We start from the raw sequence: 23,558 nt of genomic DNA on the forward strand, positions 1-23,558 counted from the left end.
CCTTGTGATGTACAAGTGGGGGAAAGTGGAGATAAAAAAGAGAAGAGAGGGGCCCCTGGGTGGCTCAGCCGGTTGAGCATCTGACTTGGGCCCAGGTCATGTGGTTCGTGAATTCGAGCCCCGCATCAGGCTCCGTGCTGACAGCTTGGAGCCTGGAGCCTGCTTTGGATTCCGTGTCTCCCTCTCTCTCTCTGCCCTTCCCCTGTTCGCACTCTGTCTCTCTCTCTCAAAAATGAATAAACATTTTTAAGAAATTGCTTTAAAAAAAAAAAAAAGAGAGAAGACAAAGTAAACTGTTAACAGGTATCCAAAGGAAGAGAATAAAAAAGCAGAGGGCAAATAGGGTTAGATGCAGCAGAAAAGTCTACAAAAACAAAGGTCATCAAGAGACACTCTGCAGCGCAGCAGATCGACAGGGGCTGAAGTGAGGCTAGGGGCTTACACCAGAATGGAGGGAAGAGTCACATTTAGGCCATCCCTGTGCAGACGGCAGACTTTTTGTAAAGGTGTCACTGATTTGGACATTTTTAGTTCTGCATTGACCTTTTAAACATTGCGTTGACCTTAAAAACAATCGAGGCGATACATGTGTGCATACTGGTGCTTATCTGCATGAATCATGATTTTGGTGGTATGATGCCAACACAAAACTTTTAAGCATTTAAGTGTTTGTATTCATCAAAGCATGCTTATTTTTCTCGTCAGTTGACTTTGTAATAGTGAGAAGTTATATAGGCATAATTATGCAGTTGATGCACTAAGCTGCACTAGCTAGGAATTTTTTTAATTTAATGTTTTCTTTATATTGAGAGAGAAAGAGAGAGAGAGAGAGAGAGAGAGCCTGCTTTGGGGGCTCAAACTCACAAACAATGAGATCATGACCTGAATCAAAGTCAGATGCTCGACCGAAGGAGCCACCCAGGTGCCCCATAGCTAGGAATTTTTTTTTTTTTTTTTTTACTGCAAGTCAAAGATAAGTCAAACCAATCTTTTTTAAACAGAAAAGTAATTCACTAGCTCACCAAACTGAAAAAGTCAGAAGTAGGCCTGCCTTCAGGTACAGTTTGATCAGGGGCTCCCAGTTTGTTGCTGAGACTTAGTTTCTCTCTTTCTTTCCCTCAGTCCTATAATGGCTTCCTTCATAAAGAATGTGGGGGCAGGGGGCTGGCTGCACTGCTCCTCACATCTACCCTACTTCAAGCACAAGTGAGAACAAAAGTCTCTTGTGGAGAAGCCCCAGCAATTGCATCATATAGGCTCTTATTTGCTCCCAGGTACAATGCTGAACCAATCATACTAGTGAGAGGAAAATACAGCTTATTAGCTGTGTGCCTTGGGCAAGTGATTTAAGTTCTCTTAATGTTCTCCTTTCCAAAATGAGAATGGTACTCCTCTGATAGGGTTGTCATGTAGCCTAAATAAGTTAACATTTAGAAAGTAGTTAGGAGGGGGTTGCCCGGGTGGCCCAGTCTGTTAAGCAACCAACTCTTGATTTTGGCTGAGGTCATGAGATCGAGCCCCACATCGGGCTCTGCCTTGACAGTGTGGAGCCTGCTCGGGATTCTCTCTTTCCCACTCTCTCTGCCCCTCCCCCCCTCAAAACAAAAAAACAGACTTAAAAAATATATTTTAAAAAAGTACTTAGAAGAGTGCCTCGGTCAGTGTAAGCAGCAAGTATCTGTTGACCAGGCCCGAGTCACAGGCCCCCGTAACTTCCCCCCTTACACCATAGTGACTGTGTGGGAAGGATGGCAGGTATAGGACAGAGGGGAGATCGATCCCAGGGACACGAGTGACCCATGTTCCTAAAGGGCTGGAACAGCAGGAATGGAAAACCTCACTGTTGGGTGAGGTGGAAGGCTAGATTTAGGAGGGTAGGAGAGTGTAATCAGGGAGGGGAATTTGGGGGGTGGAGGCTTAAACAGTGCTACAGTTCATGAAAAGGATCCACGAGTGGTTCTGCCTTGGGTTACTGAAGTAAATAAAGCTGGAAGCTAAGGATAATTATAAGTTCAAATTATCCAAAGATTTATCTGTGACAATCCTTGGAAACCTTTTTTTTTTTTTTTTTTTTTTTTTTGGTAGGAGACCTGCCCTCATTCCTTTTTCTAGTCTTTTTTTTTTTTCCCCCTTTGGATAAATTTCATAAGATTTTAGGTCCAAAGCGATCTAAGAGGTCCCCACCAGCCCAACTCCTTCTGGTCTTGAGGGTCAAGGGAGGGTAAAGAGATTTAACCTGAAATCCAAGGGTGGTGGGAGCCCCCACCCCATCTCTGACTGCCCTGCCCCATCCTGTTCCCCTCCTGGGCTTTGTCAAATAGACAGCAGGAGCCACAGCGCCAAAGTGAAGCGTGAGTTTCACCACGAGTGGAATTAGATCGAATGACTCAGGACACTTGGGTGGACATGGGGCTTCTTCTCTCCCGTCAGGGTGGAGCTGCCTGGACTTTGGCCCGCACGAGTGGCCCCAGCACAGCCTGCGGGTGGGTGTGTTACCCTAGGCCTCCCGCAGACAAGCTGTATTATGAGGCCAGGCTGCAACCTGGAACTTGTAGGACTGGGGAGCAGTCAAGGGCAGCCCTTCCTCTCCGCGGGGAGGCTGAGCGAAGGGAGAAGGGAGTTTGCCAGCTCAAATATTCCACTCACTATTGCCTTAACGGTCCTCATCTCCTTAAGCCCCATGTCCATGGAGAGTCCTCTGAGAACCTAGATATTCTTCTGTCAAAGCACTGAATCTTTCTTGCATTTTAGTTTAGAAATGCAATCTGGGGGGGACTCCACCCTCCTTCCTACATTGATTCCTACTGGGTTTTTTTTGTCTCAGTGTTAAAACATGCCTAATATGACAGTGTGAGAGGTGGGAAGTTAAAAGGGCATCACACAGACCCCAACTGAATCCCAGCCACCCCCTTGCCATGTGACTTTTGGGAGAGAGAGTAGACCTCTCTGGACATCAGCTTTCCTTTCTGTAAAATGGGGATCATGATGACAGTTATCTCACGGGGCTGTGCATGGGGCAGGGGTGGAGGTTAGGAGGAATGATGTTTGCAAAGTGCCCTGCACAGTTCCTGGGATATAGTGATTAATATGTCAGGAAAGTGGGTGATTGTCTTGCTTCCTGGAAATCAGTGAGAGATTTGAGTGGAAGGTCCGTTACAGCCTCATAGCCCGTCGTCACTGGGGGGCTCTCCCCTGAAACACAAGTCTTTGTTTTGAAGAGTCTCAGTGGTTTAGTCCCCTGGGGGCTCAAAAATTGCTTTGTAGCCTTGAAATCACTTCCACAGCAATCTTGTTTGACCATCCTTAATCCTGTTTTTAAGCAGTTTCCTCAAGCGATTAAAAAAGAACAAATGATGCAGGGCAAGTTGGAAAATACGTGCCACACTGAAAGCTGTCTTGAGGTGTATAGGTTGCCTTTTTATAATTATTTTTACTGTTCATTTCATAATAAGCAAAAATTTGAGAGTTGGACCATATTAATATACTAAAATACATTAAAAAAATTTTTTTAACGTTTATTTATTTTTGAGACAGAGAGAGATAGAGCATGAACAGGGAAGGGCAGAGAGAGAGGGAGACACAGAATCTGAAACAGGCTCCAGGCTCTGAGCTGTCAGCACAAAGCCCGACGCGGGGCTTGAACTCACGGACCGCGAGATCATGACCTGAGCCGAAGTCGGATGCCCAACCGATCAAGCCACCCAGGCGCCCCCTAAAATACATTTTTATGTTTGTGAAATGAAAGTATAATCCCCATAAGCTAGTATCGATATAATGTCCTCAACACAAATACATGTAGAACCGAAAAATAGAAACATTTAGGGGTCTATTTTTCTTGCTTTTATTTTTAATCTCTCAAATCTGAATTTTATTTTAGCTTTTACCTTGTTTAAAATATTTTTTTATGAATCTGCAGATATTTAAACTTTATGTGATGAAGCTTAAGATGTATGTTTTTTTCTGTAAACAGATTATTAGGGAAACAGCTTTCTTGTACTTCAGTTTTCCTATGGCTACAAACTTAAATTCAGGAGCTGGCTTCCCTGTTCTAAGAACCAGATAGTCTTTCTAGTTACTTTATCTTTGAACTTAAACTATTTCACTTTTTTTTTTTTTTTTAGTAATCTCTACACCCCACATGGGACTCGAACTCACGACCCTGAGATTAAAAGTCACATGCTCTTCTGAGCCAGCCAGGTGCTCCTCAGACTATTTAACTTTTATACAGATGGCATAAATAGTTCAAAAAGCAGTATCTCTTCTTTAGCATTACATAACTGCAATTAACATGTAATTTATAGCTCTAGGTAAAAAAAGAAATCAATCCCTCCCTCAAATATTAAGAGTCAAGTGTCTAATGTTACAGGCTAAACTTAACACCATTTGACCCTATTATATATATTTTTTGCTGTTTATTGAATTATCTTTCCTTTTTCTACCAAAATGGAATCGGTGCTTTTTTTTTTTTTTTCATGTGTCTCCAGAAGACTGAACCACATCTGGATCTGTCTCTTCCTCTTCAGCCTCATTTATAATTTTTTTTAACATTGATTTATTATTGAGAAACAGAGACAGAGCATGAGCAGGGGAGGGGCAGAGAGAGGGGGAGACACACAAACCGGAGCAGGCTCCAGGCTCTGAGATGTCAGCACAGAGCCTGACGTGGGGCTCGAACTCACAAACCGTGAGATCATGACCTGAGCCAAAGTAGGATGCCCAACTGACTGAGCCACCCAGGTGCCCCTGGGATCAGTGCTTTTAAGGCAACTTGAAAAACAGCATGATCTTTTGAGCCAATCCTAAGTTTTAAAATTATTCACCTTTTTAAACCTTTCCTTCAAAGTTGAGGACATAACATAGGACTCATAAAGCAATACTTAGAAATACAGATCGAGATTTCATACAGAGATGTTTCATCACAGTGAGATGGTGAAATAAACACAGTTTTCATGTATTGCAGGGAAAAATTGTGAGCCACCCAGATGTTAGGAAAAGGTGATCTATTCCGATAGGCTAAAGTATAGCTATTACAAATAATAGATTATGTATCATCTTTCCTTTTTATTTCATTATTGGCTCCTTTTTATTTATAAATTAACTCAGTACAAAGTGTACTGATTGAGAAGCTTCCAGCACAAACACTACAAAGGAAACCTGATTAAAAAAAAATTTTTTTTAAGTTTATTTATTTTGAAAGAGAGAAAATGAAGTAGGGGCAGAGAGAGAGAGGAGAGAGAGAATCCAAAGCAGACTCCACACTGTCAGCACAGAGCCTGACGCAGGGCTCGAACTCATGAACTGTGAGATCACGACCTGAGCCAAAATCAAGAGTCGGACACTCAACTGACTGAGCCATCCAGGTGCCCTGGAAAACCTAATTTTTAAGGACTTTACTCACAACCCAACAGTAAGAAAAAGCATAAAATTCAACATATAACCTGATCTCAGTTACATAGATTTATCCGTGGCAATATCCCATACTAATGTCGGCTGTCTCTGGCTTATGGAATTCTAGGGTGTTTTTAATTTTCTCTCTTTCTTTCTTTTACTTTTTAGCATATTCCAGAATCTCTACAATAAACATGTAAACTTTTATAATCAAAATTAATGAAAGGTAAAATTTATTAAAAGAAAAATATCTAGTAGAAATGAAAAGGACAGAAAATACAGAGGCCAAAGAATTTTTTAGACTTTGGGGGGAAAGACCATACCGACTAATGAATGTGTTTCGGGGTATTTCATACCAGCAGACCTCAGCCTGGGGATAGTTTCTGATGTCACTAACAAGCTTTGTTCCACCAGGAAAGGTGCTCATGTGTCAGCCGGGCTGCTGACATGTGGCTCTGCTCTGGGCAAGCCATTTCATCTTCAGGGCCTTCCTTTCCTCTTCTGAAGGTTTAGGTCTGTGCAGTGTCCAAGTCCTAAGATTCCCTTTCCAAAACCGTCTATTGAAAAATATTCCATTTTGGCTAAGAAGGTTGATTTCTACTGAACACACTTGCCCTTTTGCCAGGCACTGGGATGAATTGGCCATAGTCAGGCCAGGAACAATCCCAATCCCTACTTGAAAGGCGTTTGCCATCCGATGAGAGGGCAAGATATGAACAGACAGTGGGGATGTGTTAAAAGAATGCATGGATTGCTGAGAGCACAGAGATGGGAGTTTAGACCAGTCGACTCTGGGCTTAGAGACATTCTGCCAGAAGAGATGACATTCGAGCTGAGTTGTAGAGAAAAAATAAGGTAGCCAGAACCGGGAAGGTATAAAGGTCTTTCTCCTCGCAGCGCACCGGGCAATGCTTACGCAGTGAGAATGATCAATTTAAAATTTGAGGAATTCAAGACCCAACGACTTTCTAGTGGTTACTCAAGAAGGTCAGTGAGTAGTTAGCACCAAGTAGATCACGTCATCCACTGTGATGCCCCTCAACATCTGGGATGGCAAAGACACTATTGTTTTTTTCTGGTAATTAATATACAGGTGTTGTATTAGTTTTAGGTGCAGCAAATAATAATTCAACAATTCTCTACATTACTCAGTGCTCACCATAATTAAGTGTATTCTTTTTTCATTTAAAAAATTTTTTCTTTTTTAATGTTTTATTTATTCTTGAGAGAGAGAGAGAGAGAGCATGAACAGGGGAGGGGCAGAGCGAGAGAGGGAGACACAGAATCCGAAGCAGGCTCCAGGCTCTGAGCTGTCAGCATAGAGCCCGATGCGGGGCTCCAACTCACGAACCGTGAGATCATGACCTAAGCCGAAGTCAGATGCTTAACCGACTGAGCCACCTAGGCGCCCCCCCAAAATTTCCTTTTTTAATGTTTTATTTATTCTTGAGAGAGAGAGAAAGAGAGAGAGAGCATGAACAGGGGAGGGGCAGAGCGAGAGAGGAAGACACAGAATCAGAAGCAGGCTCCAGGCTCTGAGCTGTCAGCACAGAGCCCGATGCGGGGCTCGAACCCACAAGCCGTGAGATCATGACCTGAGCCGAAGTTGGACGCTTTACCTAACTGAGCCACCCAGGCGCCCCTTAGGTGTATTCTTAATCCCCTTTATTTCAACCATCCCACCACCTGTCTTTGCTCTGGCAACCACCAGTTTGTTCTCTGCATTTAAGAGTCTGTATTTTTATCTCTTCTTTGTTCATTTGGTTTGTTTCTTAAATTTTACACATAAGTGAAGTCGCATGGTATTTATCTTTCTCTGACTTATTTCACTTTGCGTAATACCCTCTAGGCATCCATGTTGTTGCAAATGGCAAGATCTCATTTTTCTACGGTTGAGTAATATTACAGTGTGTGTGTATATATATATATATATATACATACACATATATATATATACGTACACATATATATATGTGTATGTATATATATATATATATGTGTATGTATATATTTACGTGTGCTTCCATATCTTGGCTATGGTAAATAATGCTGCAGTAAACATAGGGGTACGTGTATCTTTTTGAGTTAGTGTGTTCATTTTCTTGGGTAGATACCCAGCAGAGGAATTACTGGATCATATGGTAATTCTATTTTTTATTTTTTTGAGGACACTCCATACTGTCTTCCACAGTGGCTGCACCAATTTGTGTTCCCACCAACCGCGGATGAGCCTACATCCTCCCCAATACTTGTTATCTCTTACCGTTTTGATTCTAACCATTCTGACAGGTGTGAGGTGGTAGCTCATTGGGGTTTTGATTTGCCTTTTCCTGATGATGAGTGATGTGGAGCATCTTTTCATGTGTCTGTTGGCCATCTGGATGTCTTCTTTGGAAAAACAGTCTACTCAGTTCCTCTGTCCATTTTTAAATCCGATTATTTGGCATTCTCTTTGGTGTTGAGTTGTAGGAGTGCTGTATATATTTTGGATATTAGCCCCCCGATTGGATATTGTCATTCACAACTATCTTCTCCCATTCAGTAGGTTGCCTTGTTGTTTTGTTGACGGTTTCCTTTGCCGTGCAAAAGCTTTTTATTTTACTGAGCTTCAATTGTTTATTTTTGCTTTTGTTTCCCTTGCCTGAGGAGACGGATGTAGAAAAGTGTTTCTATGGCTGATGTCAAAGACATTACTTCAGGAGACGCCTGTTATTAACAGAAAAAGTAAAATCTGATTTCAAGGGTAGTCCGTAACTTTTCCCACAGAGGCATTTAAGCATTTTTTTAAATGTTTATTCATTTTTAAGACAGAGAGAGAGACACACACACAGAGTGTGAGTGGGGGAGGGGCAGAGAGAGAGGGAGACATAGTATCTGAAAACAGGCTAAAGGCTCCGACCTGTGACCTGTCAGCCCCAAGCCGGAGGCAGGGGGGAGCTCACAAACCGTGAGATCATGACCTGAGCCAAAGTCAGACACTTAACTGACTGAACAACCCAGACACTCATCCCACAGAGGCATTTAAAAATTTTTTTTTCTTAATGTTTTTACTTATTTTTGAGACAGAAAGAGACAGAGCATGAGCAGGGAAGGGGCAGAGAGAGAGACACAGAATCGGAAGCAGGCTCCAGGCTCTGAGCCATCAGCACAGAGCCCGATGCGGGGCTCGAACTCGCAGAGTGTGAGATCATGACCTGAGCCAAAGTCGGATGCTCAACCGACTGAGCCACCCAGGTGCCCCCACAGAGGCATTTTAAAATTGCTACCAAGAGACCACCTCCCTTGGAGTCTTTGCCTCTCAGACATCACCGCCCCCCCCTTACCCTTGTCACCGCCCCTGCTGCTGCCACCACCGCCACCATCTGCAAGACAGCCTAACCTGCCTTTTGCGAAATTAGACCTCTCAGAGCACAACTTGCCTGAATTGGGCCAGCGAGCTGCTGTGAGCGTGGTGCATGTCCTTGGACACATGCCTAAGGCCCTTGCCCTTTACCCCACTGATAAGATATAGAAAGAGCAGTAATAAAAGCTGGATATTATAACCAGGCCAAGGCACTCCCCACTGGGCCTGTGTCCTGCTTGGAGGGACCGGAGAAGAATTAGTTATGCAGCACCCGCAGCGGGGCCCCGGGCAGGTTGAAGGGTTTACCTTGGAGCGCTCCTGTGTGTGTTTCCTATGAATTTCCCTGCTCTCACTGCTCTAGCCCATTCCAAAATAGATACAAAGATTGTGCACAGCCTGAGACCTGAGTGAGTGTCGCCAGCTTGCGAGGGAGCTTCTCAGCTCTCAAAGCATGGTTCAGACTAGGGCTGTGGGAAAAGAGAGGAAACAGGGAAGGAAGGGAAGGGATGGAGTGGGCGATGCTCTTGAGACAGCGCAGGTAAGAAGGACCACTGCCTCCAGGCAAATGGAAAGAAGGAGATGGTCTCAGAGATGAACTAACTGCCCTCGATTGTGGTTCCCTCAAGGATCCGTTGTGACTGGACAATTCTAATACTCAGGTTAATGCTAGCTGCTGCTACCCATCAACTGAAGAATTTTCAGTGAACACGACGAAGGTTTATTTCTGGCTCCTGTGACTGTTCCTTGCTGGTCATTTCGAACAGGGGCAGCGTTGCCGGGACAGACACCCGTGTCTGCTGGCTGCAGGGAGCTTTGGCCACAGAGTGTAGGAGGCCTTTGGAAGGAAGGAACGAGGAGGACGAGACTGAAAAGCTGTCATCTAATCCTTCCAGAAAGCCCTGTATGGTATATACCATGCCTCCCCTCGGACTCTTAATTCTCCTGGGTGGAGTGAACACAGACATTGGTTGGTGTTCAAATCCCAGGTCTGTCATTTGCTGGCTGTGCCACTGTGGGCAATTTACTCAATCTCTCTGAACCTTGGCTCCCTCATTTGAGAAACAAGATGCTGACACCTCATGTGGTGGTTGTGGGGATGAAATGACATTTAGAACACTTACGTCAATCTGTGTTCTTCCTCTCAGCAGGGCCCCTTGACTGGTTCTTGAATGGCTCTTGCTGCTTAAAGGAATCCAGAGAAATGGGGTTAGTGTGACTGCCATCTGGAAAAAAATAAAGCAGAATTTCCTGCCTCTCTCCTCAGCCCCAAATAAAGCCAGGATTTCTTTCATTATCTGGGAGTGAGATGCCTTTCTGAGCAGGATTCAAAATACAGAAACTGTGAAGGAAAGAAATGGTCAGTATGACTACGTAAAGATAAGAAAAAATATCTTCCAGGGGAATAAAATAGACATAGTGACAGAGAGGTGGCAAATTGTGGAAACATTTGTGACCATATCCTGAAGAACTAATTTCCTTAATAAATAAATAGTTCCTATAAATCCATAAGAAAAAAGCTAACAACCAAATGGAAATGATAAAAGGCTACAAGCAGTTCCCAGAGAAGAAATGCAAATGGCTTTTAAAAGTTGAAAAGGTGCCCAACCTCAATTTTAATAATAAAAATGTAAAGTAAAACTACAATGAGATGCCAACTTAAAACCTTTCAGGGGTGCCTGGGTAGCTCCGTTAAGCATCTGGCTCCTGATTTCAGCTCAGGTCATGATCTGACGATTTGTGAGTTTGAGCCCCACGTCAGGCTCTGCACTGACAGCATGGAGCCTGCTTGGGATTCTCTCTCTCTCCCTCTCTCTCTGCCCCTCCTGCATGCGCTTTCTCTCCCTCACAAAATAAATAAATAAACTTAAAACGCACACACGCACGCACGCACACACGCAAAGCCTTTCAGGTTGGCAAAGATCAAAAAAATTTAGTGAAGGCATAAGGAAAGAGACCTTTACATATGTTGCTGATAGAAGTGGAACCTGATTCCCTCTTTTATGGAGACTAAGCTGGTGATTCTGCCAACATTTAAATTTCGTATTCGCTTTGATTTAGCAATGCTACTTTATGAATTTCATCTTGTAGATACACAGACACAAACTACTTAAAGATCGGAAGCAACCTAAATATCCGTAAATAGAAAAGTTGTTAATTAGAATGTGATAATGGCATATAAGTGAATACAGAGTTAACCCTATATGTGATAATATGCAGATTTTTCCCAAAGTGGAAAAAGATGCAAACAGTGTGTATTTGCAGCGTGCCCTCATTCATGTTTTTAAAGAGTAAGTAGTATTATCCTCATTCTACAGGTGAAGAAAGTGAGGCTCAGAGGACTTAGGTAGCTTGCCCACAGTTATCACATAGTCTGTAATCAGACAACAGAGTCTGGGCCAGGCCCGGGGCTATCTGATCTCTCTGGTAGTGAAATCCAGGTTTTTCACACCATGCTTTAGGGCCCCTAACCTAGTAACCAAGGGACTTTCCTACCCTGTTTTCTACTTCTTCCCTTCATATAGTTCCACAAACAAAGCTGCACTTTTGTGCATTCCTCCACGCACGTCTCTACTTTCCCACGCATCTCTGTGTCCGTGTTCATGCTGCTTAGAGTCCTGGATGAGCCAGATCAAATGCTCCCTCCTCCGGGAAGCCTTCATTGATTCTCCCAGACAAAATTCATCTTTGCCACTTCCAAAGCCTTGAGCACTTCCTCCCTTTGGGCAATCTTGGAGGGTAGGTTCTGGGGAGAATACAAGAAAGGAAGGGGGGAAAGAACAAATAGTTATCGTGGGCCTGCTCTGTGCCAGGCATGACGCCAGTGCTTTCACACGGGTCTTCGCATCTAGTATGTTGGGCCATAATGTCACTGAGGGTAGGATCTGGGTCTGATTGACCAAGGGCCTAGCACTCTCCATTCCTTCAATGCAAATAATTTTTGAGATTCCGCTACATGTCAGGTGCTGTGTTTGGTGCTGGGGAAACCGAAATGAATAGGATGAACAGGGCAGAGTGGCAGCGGTCCAGCTGCCTGACTCGTGGGGGAGGCACTAAATCATATTTGGACATTATCATAAAAGTGGGGGCAAGAGGTTTGTTGGCTGGATGGATGCATGCGTCTGATTGCGTCTGTCTGATGCCTGCCTTCACTTCCGAGCTTGAATCCAGTCCTGTGACTGCCCTTTTCATGCACACGACCGGGGTGACAAAGTTCTCCCTCTCCCACTGGCTAGAACTACACTGTCCCATACTGTGGCCTCTTCCTTCCTCTCAGAGCACAGAACCACAAGGCCTGAGTGGCTTCCACGCCAGCTCCCCTTGCAGGGCTGGGCCCTCCTGCCATCCCCAGGGCAGGGACCTTCTGGGTGCTGCCCTGAGTCAGGAGAGCTCCTGCGGCTGCCGGTGGCCAGGTCTGTTTTCCTGCCTGGGAGCGGGGAGTGGGGCAGAAGAGCCTGGCCTCCCTGGGGCAGGAATCTTCCTCTGTCCCTCCCCTGCACAGCCTGGAGACCTTCTCAGGCTCTCCTCCCAGTGGACTCGTGCCCCGCACCCCTGCTGACCCAGCTCCTCTGCGGTTTCAACCTGACAAGGAGACCAGAGCCAGCCACTAGAGGGGAGTGAAAACCCTCTTTTTAATCCTGAATAAAGTGGGTGAGAAGGACAGCTCCCAGGGTGCTCCCCAGCCCCGCAGAAGCGAAAATAAAACAGACAACATTTAAGAAAGAAATGAAGGCAAACAATATTTTCACATTTTCCATGAATCTCCAGGTAGATGTGAATCGAAAGAAATCCCACAGGAAGTCAAATAAGAAACCTCCCAAACCAAGATGTTTCGTGTCCACTCATTACTGTGGGATCTGCATTCACAAATTCCTCTAAGAACGCATCTGCAAAGCCCTGACCATCTAACAGCATTGCAGTAGAACACGTTTTTTTTTTTTTTTTTTCCTCCAGGAGGTATTTTACAAGAGAAAGACCAATATGTACATTTCTCTCACTCGGTTGTAATTCTGTCTCTTTTATTCTATTTGTCACACGGCTTAAGAACTAAATTTAGAAATGAGATGAAAATTCAATACCTGCCTCAGCTTAGTTCTTGACAATTAGCTGTGTTCTCTCTCTTCTACCTTCCACAGGGAAAGCAGAGTCACTTTGCCGTCAGGCCACAGTTTAGTTTCCACAGACTGATGCCACCTAGTGGCGACACCAAAGCCTGGACAAGGCTATCACCTTTCTACCTTTCACCTTTCACCTTTCACCTTTCACCCAGCAAGGTGGGGTTTAATTCTCAATAAAACTCAAAAATTCCCCAAACAGCGTTTCTGTCTTTCAGGTTATAATATGCATTACCATGTATTATTCTTATTTTTATCTCCAATGTGTTTGCATATCTTTAGAAAGAAGTAAGTTCCCTTCCTTACGAGGCTGTTGCATTTTTTTCTCGACAGAGAAAACAAAACAGAAAAATTCTTATTGTGTAAATCCGAAGAGCTAGATTGCACCGTGTCACTTTCAAAACAGCCCTGAAAGGTACATGTTACTCCCCCTATTTTGTGGCTGAAGAGATGGGACGTGTCCTTGGAAGTGTCTCAGTCAATGTCACATAACCATCCCCCCCCATGAAGTCCCGATTTGGAACCGACTGCCTTGTTCTCCCCTCTGATGAATTCCTGGAGGACAGGAAATGTGTTGGGTCGTAGTCTCTGAAACCCTCTGGCGCCTGGCCCCGCGGCTGGCACATCCTAGCCCCTCAGGGCACATGCAGTAAGAACAGGGTATGGAATATATGGAATAAGGGAGTCATAAAAATAATCAACAGGCCCAAAATGGAGTCCCTTGTGCTAACGCCATGTCGCCACATTGGGACTTTATACCCAACCTAATTGCAGTTTCAACCCTTCCCAGGAATGTCATCTTAACTGGTCAGTCTGGAATTTCCTGGTTGGCATGCGTAAGGGAATTCACCTAAGAAGACAGGCCTTTTCGTCCCCCAAAGGGAGGTGATATTGCCCGAAATAATTCTTTCTTTCTTTCTTTTTTTTTTAAATGACTTCCTTGTCTTGCCTTTAAAAACATTTTCCTTTTTGTAGCCCTTTGGAGCTTCTTTCTATTTGCTAGGTGGGATGCTGCCCGATTCATGAATGATTCAGTAAAGCCAATCATTATCTTTAACATTTACTCAGTTGAGTTTTCATTGTTTAATAGGAGAGAGATCCAGAAATCACCAGACCCCTGGGACCTGAGGGATAGATTGTACTTTAGGGAGCTTGCAGGGGTTGGGGGGGGGTGGAATGCATAGTCTGCTGGCCTCTCATTCTTGCCCTTTCCTGGCTGATTCATTTTTCAATCCTCAGCTCCAGCCCAGGCCACAGAGAATGGAGGCCACGAGGTGATGACTGCATGGGGGCAGGGAGGCAGAGAGAAATCCAGGGACATGCCTGGACGTCTGGGCACATCTCCGCCAATGCCAGCCCTGCTGTACCTGGAGCCATGGGGCTTTCTTTCTTCTTCTTTTTTAATGTTTAATTATTGAGAGAGAGAGAGAGTGAGAGAGTGGCAGAGAGAGAGGGAGAGAGAGAGAATCCCAAGCAGGCTCTGTGCTGTCAGCAAGAGCCTGATGTGGGGCTCTGTCTCACGAACTGTGAGACGATGACCTGAGCCGCAATCATGAGTCAGACACTCAACTGACTGAGTCACCCAGGCATCCGCCATGGGGGTTTCTTCTTATCTTCAGCCAAGACTGAGGTGGTTTATTGAGGACCTACTTTGTGCCTCTGATTCTTATTTAGTGCTCTCAAAGCATAGCAGGGCCATATCCTTGCTACCATAAGAAAAAGAAGCCTCAGAGAAACTAGTTACTTGTCCAAGGAATAAAAAAAAAAAAAAAAAACAACCTCCTTTACCCTCCTATGTATACATATTTCCCAATTTAAATGTGCTTTTAAAAAGTGAATGTATGGCAAGGACGTGGAGAAAATGTGGATGCTCTGAGGAGAAATTTTACGGTGAACTGGCTGAAGGGGGCAGGGGTGGACAAAGGGTTTATGTTGCTTGGTTAAAGAAGATGTGTATGTTGGTGTGTGGCTGGGGAGGATCTAACAGGCAGAAAGGAACTGATGATATCAGAGAAGGAGGGAAGGTTTGGGGCTGCAACCTTGGGAGTCAGAGAGAGGGGACAGGACCAAGGTCCCTGGGAAGGTCTGATGGCAGGGGCTACTGCATCCACTTTGCTCCCAGCTTATGGCACTAGCTAGACTCAGTGCAGGGAGGAAACCATTTATTCTTTCCCCATCTCTAGGGGTGTTATACCCACAGCGGGTACCTTCTCCAGCCTTCTGCTGGTAAGCAGCACAGGCATCACCTGTCAGACATGGAGAACTTAGGCTCACCTCACCTGTTGAATCAGAATCCACATGTTAACCAGAGGCCCAGGTGATGTGATCAGCAGTCCAGTTTAAGGAGCTCTGGCTTACATCTCCCCCAGCCCCCCAACCTCCAGCAGCATCCCTCTTTGCTGGGTCACCTTCCCCTCCAGACAGATCCTTCACCAGTGTCCCTTTTCAGGCCTCCAAGTGTAGCCCCCTTCCACCCATCTACACCTGGCCCCTGGAAACATGTGTAGGAGGTGGGGGCGGGAAACCTTTTTCCTCTGCCCCTCTTAGGTTCTTTGGCTAGGGCCCCACCAATTAGACTGACAAAAGATAGAACAATAAGAGAAAACAAACAGAAGTGTATTAACATGTACATTTGCATGGGGAGCATTCAGCCATGAGTAACTCAAAGGGGTGGTTAGAACTTGGGCTTATATAGCATGACAAAAGAACAAGAAAGTTGTAGAGAAGTGATAAGACAAAGGAAAAAAAAACTTTGAGCTCCTCAGGCTGGCAGATTGTGGGAAAGCAAATATATGGGGAAACGAATGGATAAGGGCTACTTTTAGCAAGGTTTTGGCGCTTGTAAGAGTCTAGAATTGACTCCAGTGATAAACTTCTGTCCCTCCTGGTAGAGAGGGTGGGGGTATACCTTTACAAACGTCCTGCTTTTAGGCAAATAGGGGGAAGGCAGAGACCTTTTCTTGTATCTGCTTCTTCTCGGTTGCCTTTAGCTCAAAATAATCCTTATATCAAAGTGGAAGGTTGGGGGTGTCCTTTTCTGCTACTCTTCATCTGCTCGCCTCTTTCCCTCTCAGATCTGAAGCCGGATGGAGGCACCCTCAGGCAGAAGGGTGTTCCCAAGGTGGGGTCAGGTACCAGCCACTCTTCCCCCTAAATCCAGGGGACACATGTCACACTCTTCAGTTCTCTCAAAGCTTCAGTAGAGAAGGAAAAAGTTTTCCTTGACTCTCTTAGGGTACCAGCTAGGTCTAGTAATTAAACTGACAAAGATATTAACAGGAGAAAAGCATACAGATTTATTTGCTGTAAGTTTTACATGACATGGGAGCCTTCATAAGGAAATGAAGATCTGCGTATTTTTGTGCTGTGTCTGACGAGGAGTGGTATAGATGAAATTGTGTAGGAATATGATAGACTGAGGAGTATGGAGTAAGCAGAGTGAGCTGGGAGAAGACCTGCTTATTGGGGTTCTTCTTGGCATTGAAGGGGAGCAGATTTTGCCACCCCAAGGAATGCTTCTTTAGCATATTGATTATTTTAAGCTGGTTCTTTTTAAGAAGCTGCAGACACAGAAGAAGCTTTGAAAATGGAGAAGTTCCCCTTTTGTAAAAGACATTTACATTTACAAAGGAAAGCTCCATTAGCAAGGGTGTCTCCCCATCTGTAACTTGAAGAGGAGGATGAACAAATCTTTAGAAACTCTTATGATGAAGGAGGCAGTAATTTAAATCTGCATAATAACCTTATCCTTATTTATTGTGCTTCCTTGTTTCTTGTGATTCCTGGTAATCTCCCATAACTGACTCCCCACCCCAACACCTGCTTTGTCCTTAGCTTGAGATGGTACTTAAAAGTGATGGCTTCAGCCATTTTGGAGAGTTATACCTCCTTTTCCTGGATCTGTCCCGTGTATACCGGAGGTATATCAGTTATTAAACTTTTGTTTGTTTTCTTCATGTTACTCTGTCTTATGTCAATTTAATTGTTAGACCGGCCAAAGAATTTAGAAGGGAAGAAAGGAAAACTTTTCTGCTCCTACAGTGTCCTGTTGTCTTCCGATATTAGGATGTTCCTTTCCTCCAGGTATAGGGAGGCCACCTCTCGCAGGAGGGTTTTATGACCCATTCCGAGAAGGGCAGGGAAAGGTCAAAGTGAACATCCTGCTTCTGTTGTTTTCTCAAACTCCTCCAGTTTAAAATATTCAATATGCTGTTTAAAAATTTTTTTTAAACATTTATTTATTTATTTATTTATTTATTTATTTATTTATAAGAGAGACAGAGAGATAGAGCACAAGCAGGGGAGGGGCAGAGAGAAGAAGAAGACACTGAATCGGAAGCAGGCTCCAGGCTCCAAGCTGTCAGCACGGAGCCCGACGTGGGGCTCGAACTCAAGAACCTTGAGATCATGACCTGAGCCGAAGTCCTAACCTGAACCCCCTGATCCACCCAGGCGCCCCATATTCAATATGCTGTTGTAAAAAGTTAACCTTAAGAATAAAAATGCCGGGGTGCCTGGGTGGCTCAGTCGGTTGAGCGTCCGACTTCAGCTCAGGTCACGATCTCGCGGTCCGTGAGTTCGAGCCCCGCGTCGGGCTCTGGGCTGATGGCTCGGAGCCTGGAGCCTGCTTCCGATTCTGTGTCTCCCTCTCTCTCTGCCCCTTCCCCGTTCATGCTCTGTCTCTCTCTGTCTCAAAAATAAATAAACGTAAAAAAAATTTTTTTTAAAAAGAATGAAAATGCCAGTTATGTTACCAGCAAAAATGAGTTTAGTCGGGAATAGCAGAGAGCTGCAATCCAGGACAAGCAAGCTAAGGCAAAACCATGGGCAAGTGCAGGGAACAAAGGAGATGAAGGCTCTGTGATGGAGGAAAGGAGAAATTGGCAAGGCTGGTGTAAACAAAGTCCACTGGAGTAAAATGGGAGTTTGATGTACGGTGGCTTTTTGTTGTGACAGTGTCTCATTGGCTGGGCTATTGCTGGGGAGGAGGAAAGCCTTCCTTCCTCTTGCGGGAGAGTAAAGTGTCCAGATGGTCATGGCCTTCTGTAGGGTCTGTGATGACAAGTGAGGAGTGATGGGGTGTGAGAGCTCCCCCTGCTGGCTGCCCTACTCCATTGTAAATGAGGTTTCCTTTTATTAATTTTCACACACACACACACACACACACACACACACACACACAAATTCAACTGGGTAAATCGAAAGATCTAATTGGCTGTATTCTACAGTTTATGAATTGGGGAGCATCCCCATCTAGCAAACAGAAAGGAGCTCTGAAGAGCTGTACCAGATGGAAGGTTTTTTTTAAGGCAGAGGTGAGGTGGGGCAAAGACCTCGGTGTAAACAACAACAAAAGGATTCTTTTGGGCCAGGTCACCTCCCTTCAGCAGACCAAAGGGTCTTATTAGGTAGATGACCTCACTGGTGCTGACCAGGAAATTCCAGACTGACTGGTTAAGATTACATTCCAGGGAAAGGTTGAAACTGTAACTAGGTTAGGAATTAAGCTGTGCTTTGGTGGCATGGGCCTAGCACAAGCGACTCCATTTTGGACCTGTGGTTTTCTTTTTAACAATGCCAAGGTGCTGTATTTTGGGGTAGCATGTCCTGACATCTGTCACTTCCCACACCAGTTGAGGCGAGGTGGATATGTTCCTTTGCTTCCAGCGATGGGGGTTGGGGAGGATGGTAACAGCTCAGCACACTGACATACATCTCTCTTTACGGAAAGCCTCACTAGTGCCTGCTTCCATGCCCAGTGAAACCCCCCAGTCTTCTTGGAGATGCTTGGAGGGGGGTCATGGACAGAGAGACAGTTTCACAGTCTCTTAGAAAGTCTCACCTAGGCACTTGTATTTGTTATCTATTGCTGTGTTCCAAATTGCCCCAAATTTTAGCATTTAAAACAACAAATACTTATTATCTCACAGTTTCTGTGTGTTAAGGATTGAGCTGCGTGGCTCCAGAATTCATAGGTTGAAACTCTAACCCCTAGTGCTTTAGAACGTGATTAGATCTGGAGGTCGTGCCTTTAAAGAGGTAGTTAAGATTAAATGAGGTCATAAGGTGGGCCACGATCCCATATGACTAGTGTCCTTGTGAGAAGTGGGAGAGGTACCAGGGGTTGTTGCCTACAGAGGAAAGGCCCTGTGAGGACACAGAGAGAAGGTGGCCATCTGCAAGCCAAGGAGGGAGGCCTCAGGAGAAACCGAACCTGCCAATGCTTTGACTTTGACTTCCAGCCTCCAGAGCTGTGAGAAAATAAATGTCTGTTGTTTGAGCCACCCGGTCTGTGGGACTTTGTCATGGCAGCCTCAGCAAACTGATACACTGTGAGTCAGCAAAGCACAGCTCAGCTGGGGGCCTTAGGCTTAGGCTCTCTCCCAAGGCTGCAATCAAGATGTCGTTTCAGGCTGCGGTCATTTCAAGGCTTGACTGGGAGCATCCACTTTCAAGCTCATTTTCATGGCTGCTGGCAGGCCTCCGGTCCTCACTGACTTGGCCAGAGATGTGAGTTCTTTGCCAGGTGGGCCTCCTCATAGGGCAGTTCAGAACACGGCAGCTGGATTAACTCAGAATGAGCAAGGGAGCCCAACAGAAGCCATAGTCTTTTAATAACTAATCACATAAGGACATGTGCCACTTTTACAGTATTCTGTTTATTAGGAGTGAATCTCCAGGCCTAGGTCACCCTCGAGAGGAGGCAACGAGGCAAATGCACGAATACTAGGAGACGAGGACCATGGGGAGCTATCTTAGGGGCTGCTTTCCATTATCAACTGGCACTCCACTTCGGGATTGAGGGGTACTTAGCACCTATGGCAGTGTTTTCTGTCTTTGTCTTCAGTCAAGATGTAGACAACAAAGAAAGGACCATGTGACAGCCCGTTACACCAGTGTCAAGAGAGAAGCGTGGGTACCTACATTTCCTGGTGGATTTGGTAGTAGGAAGATAAGGAAATGTCTGAATGGTTCTATTTTTCAGAGAAGAATGAAGTATGGTCATTAGCTGGAACTGAGGCTATGGAAGGCAGACAAACTTGGCTATTGGTACAGCAAAGACTCATGCTCCCTCACCTTCCCCTTCCATATTATAGAGTAGACAAGCTAGGAACCACACGTCCCAGACTCCCCCACATCCAGATGGGGCCATGTGACTAGTTGCCAATTGACTATAAGTTTGTGGCATTTTCTGGCTAAGGAAGTTACCCGTTTTCCCTCACATATGCACAAGCTGTTGGGTGGGTATGGAGATCTTTAAGGCTGTAGGAGAAAGGGGCCACAAGATGAAAGGCACCTGGGTTTCTGAAAGCCATCTTTCAACCAAAGAAAACCTGGCTCAGACTTGTCCGCAGGACACCGGACAAGGGTGACCCACTCAGATGTCTCCATAGCCAGAAATGGGCCGAGGAAGAGCAGAGCTGCGGGCCAAAGGACTTCTTGACCCTGTATGCCCCAGGACCCGAGTACAACCGTAAGAGAAGAGTGCCCCCCAAAATGACTGAAAACGACTTCCCAGCACCCACATGAAAAATTACATGAAATTGCAGTGACTTGTGCTTCGTCAATACGGGTGTGCCAGAAACATCACACGTTTTTACTTTGTTAAATTAAATTTAGTTTCTAAGCCTCCACCCTGCCAAAGTGGTGGAAGGTCAGTTGCAGGCGTTATTGGTGCTCCAACCCTCTCCCCGATGTCGCAGAGTGTGCGGGAGGCCAGCGTGGTGTCCCCAAACAAGGCAAGGCCTATGGTCTTCGATTCAGCGCTGATATTCGTAAAGGGAGTACCCAAAGTCCTCAGTAGCCCTGCTGTGTTCTCTGGGCACAGTTCTAAGAATAGGACCAGGTCCGTTAACTACCTAGGAAGGCACCAACCTCAGGAATCTTGCCGCATCTTCAAGTTTCCTGTCATTATTACACGTCTTTGTCCTCTGCTTTCCACGGTCCTTGATCTTGTCATCACAAAAAACAAGCTGAGTGAAAGTTTCAGGCAAGTCCTAGAAAAAATTTAAATAGAGGTGCCACCACTCCTGAATGATGTCATGACCGTAGTCCAAGCATAGACATTAGGCCAGTTCACAAACATTTGTGGACAAAACTGAGTTTGCCAGTGGTGGCTACCAGAATGCATCACTCATATGCAACTGCGGGTAGTGCAACTGACCAAAGGCCTCAGCCGAGGCTCCAAAATCTTTCACGTTTCACGCCAAGGCCACGCCTCCCCACCATGCTTCCCATTGCTAGGGGGCGTGCCCATTGCTAGAGGGCGTGGCCTCCTCTGCCTTGTGACTGCTTGGGAACTCCCTGACAGCCATATCATATCAATCCTTCTTTAGATTGCAAGGCAATGTAAGTCAATTCTCCCCCAGAGTGCCTTCCCCCTTTCCATTGCTCAGTGCCAGACCCACATTATGGTTCGAAGCCAGGCTCCCCCACTCTCTTCTGGCTCCCTCCAAGTTTGCTGTCTCTGATGCCTCCCCTAATAAATTTCTCCTTTTATCATCTCACATCTGCTCCTGGGAGGACCCAGACGAACCTGTTCTCCCCATTCGGTACGCTCACTTTCCTTTTTATAAGTATATCATGTATTTAGATAGCAAATATTAGTTAAATGTACTTCCTCATTTGAACTGTGAAATGCAACATATAAGGACAAATGTTTTAAGTATAACTGTTAAGACTTCTTCCGACCTTCAAGAGTTAAGTCGTTTCAACTGCACTTGAACATTGATTTTTGCTGAATTTGGCAACTGCTACTATTCATTCTGAGCTTTAAAATCTCAAGTGGCTGTTGAGTTCCCTCATGACCTTTAACTCTCCCTAGAAACTCTGAACTACTTAAAAACAAAAGTCGATGGCATTGAAAATACATAAAAGCAATGCAACATCATTCAGAGTAGTGTCGAAGAGACAGGAAGGAGGTTTCTTATAATGCCACCCATCCAAACACAATAGCTGCCATTTTAGGGGTCCGTGTCTCCCCTACTACCCTCCCTTCTCTCCAGAGCCTCCTCCTGTCTAGACGGTTGTTCACCGAACTGCCTGTGTTCAGCATGAACCTCAGGTTCTTAGACCTGGAGGCACATCAGAATCATCTCTGGAGCTTTTAAAAATGGCCAGGGCCCAGGCCTGAGCTGGATCTCATTAACCTGAATCTATTCTTCTTCCATTTGGGGGTCTGGGTGCAGAATTGAATTGGTCAGACTTTACCATATATACCACTTTACCAGCACTGAGTTATTCAAAGAGTCCTGCTTTTTATTTTCTTTGACCTCTTGGTCCCTGATCCCTACTCTCACCCGAGGTACCCCATGGGCTTTATATACATTCTTAAGTACGCATCTATGTTTGTAAATGGATCATGTTCTGAGTCTTTGTGTTTTTAACGTACATTCATAAATTGTATGCTTTCTTACCTTTTGCTCTCGATACTATGTTTTGAGGTTCTGTGCTGATGGACGTATGAATGCCTATTCATGGCTTCTCATTTCTTCACGGTATCCCTCGCACTTGACTGTCCGTCGCCTAGGGATGGACGCCTGTGTTGCCTTCAGCTGGCCTCTGGCCCCGGCAGTTCTGCAGCGAGCGTCCTCACGCACGTCCCCTCGTGAGCCTGGGTGAGAACTCCCCTTGGGAGGAGTGTTCTAAGCATCTTTGACTGATTCTGATCTCATGCACAGTCAGGGGTGAGGACCCCTGCCATTCCTCAACAAACTTTGTGATCTTTGAAGGCTTTCTTCACACATCTCTTCTATGGGACTGACTCCTCCCTAGCTGAAATCTGAGATACTTTGGCTACTTCGTTTTTACCCCATAAAAATCTTCCTTTGGGAACTCAGAATACTAAAGTAAAAATGACGGGTCATATCTTAAATGTGACCCTGTGTTTATTTCCTATTGTTGCTCTAACAAAGTACCACAATCTCAGTGGTTTAAAACAACACAAATTTATCTGCTTACAATTCTGGAGGTCAGAAGTCCTAAAATTAAGACGTCCGCAGGACTGTGTTCTCTCTGCAGACTTTGGGGGAGAATTCATTTCCTTGCCTTTTCCACTTCTCAGAGGCCACCTGCATTCCTTGGCTCGTGGCCCCTTGGCTTGCATCACTACAACCTTTGCTCTGTCCTACTCTGGATGGGACCCTCCTGCCTCCTTTATCGAGGGACCCTTGTGATTACATTGGGCTCACCTGGATAACCCAGGATACTCTCCCCATTTCAAAATCTTTACTCACACTTGCAAATATGACTTAAAACATGTAAAGTAACATATCCACAGGTTCCAGGGATTAATACCGGGTGTCTTGGGTGGGTGGGAAAACCACTCTGCCTACTACGTGACCATAAACTTTCTCATTTAAACGTCATTAAATTTCTTAAAATGTAACACACGCTTGTTCTGTGTTACAAACGATACAGAGCTGCATCAGGAAAAAGATGATGGCTTGGCCCACCCTTTCCTGATAATTCCTGTGGGGAAACAGCCTTGTGTCCACGCCTAACCTCACACATGCAGATCTGCATGTTGTGCTGCGTGGTACAGAACCAGGACCATAAACATTAACCTGCAACGTTTTCCTCTTCATGTGTCATGGAATCCCTCCAGGCCAACCCAGAGGGACCTCACCCATCATTTCTTTTAACTAGCCAAATAAATATTCCACAGGATGGGTAGACTAACTGATTCAGCTATTCTCTCGTTGGGAGATATTCAG

The 23,558-nt window shown here is 45.1% G+C and overlaps 1 long non-coding RNA gene across 1 annotated transcript in view; it reads left to right on the forward strand.

The window, feature by feature from the left end:
• LOC124519006 (uncharacterized) overlaps positions 1–22,454 on the forward strand; it is a 34,593-nt gene extending 12,139 nt beyond the window's left edge. The window contains exon 3 of the long non-coding RNA XR_006963968.1: positions 22,287–22,454. This is a non-coding gene — a long non-coding RNA (uncharacterized LOC124519006). The remainder of the gene's footprint in view (positions 1–22,286) is intronic.
• Positions 22,455–23,558: the final 1,104 nt, after the last annotated feature.

Source organism: Lynx rufus, unplaced genomic scaffold (genome assembly GCF_022079265.1).
Source record: "Lynx rufus isolate CCGP_SWC_20201006 ecotype Redwood Valley unplaced genomic scaffold, mLynRuf1.p SCAF_26, whole genome shotgun sequence".
Classification (NCBI taxonomy): Eukaryota; Metazoa; Chordata; class Mammalia; order Carnivora; family Felidae; genus Lynx; species Lynx rufus.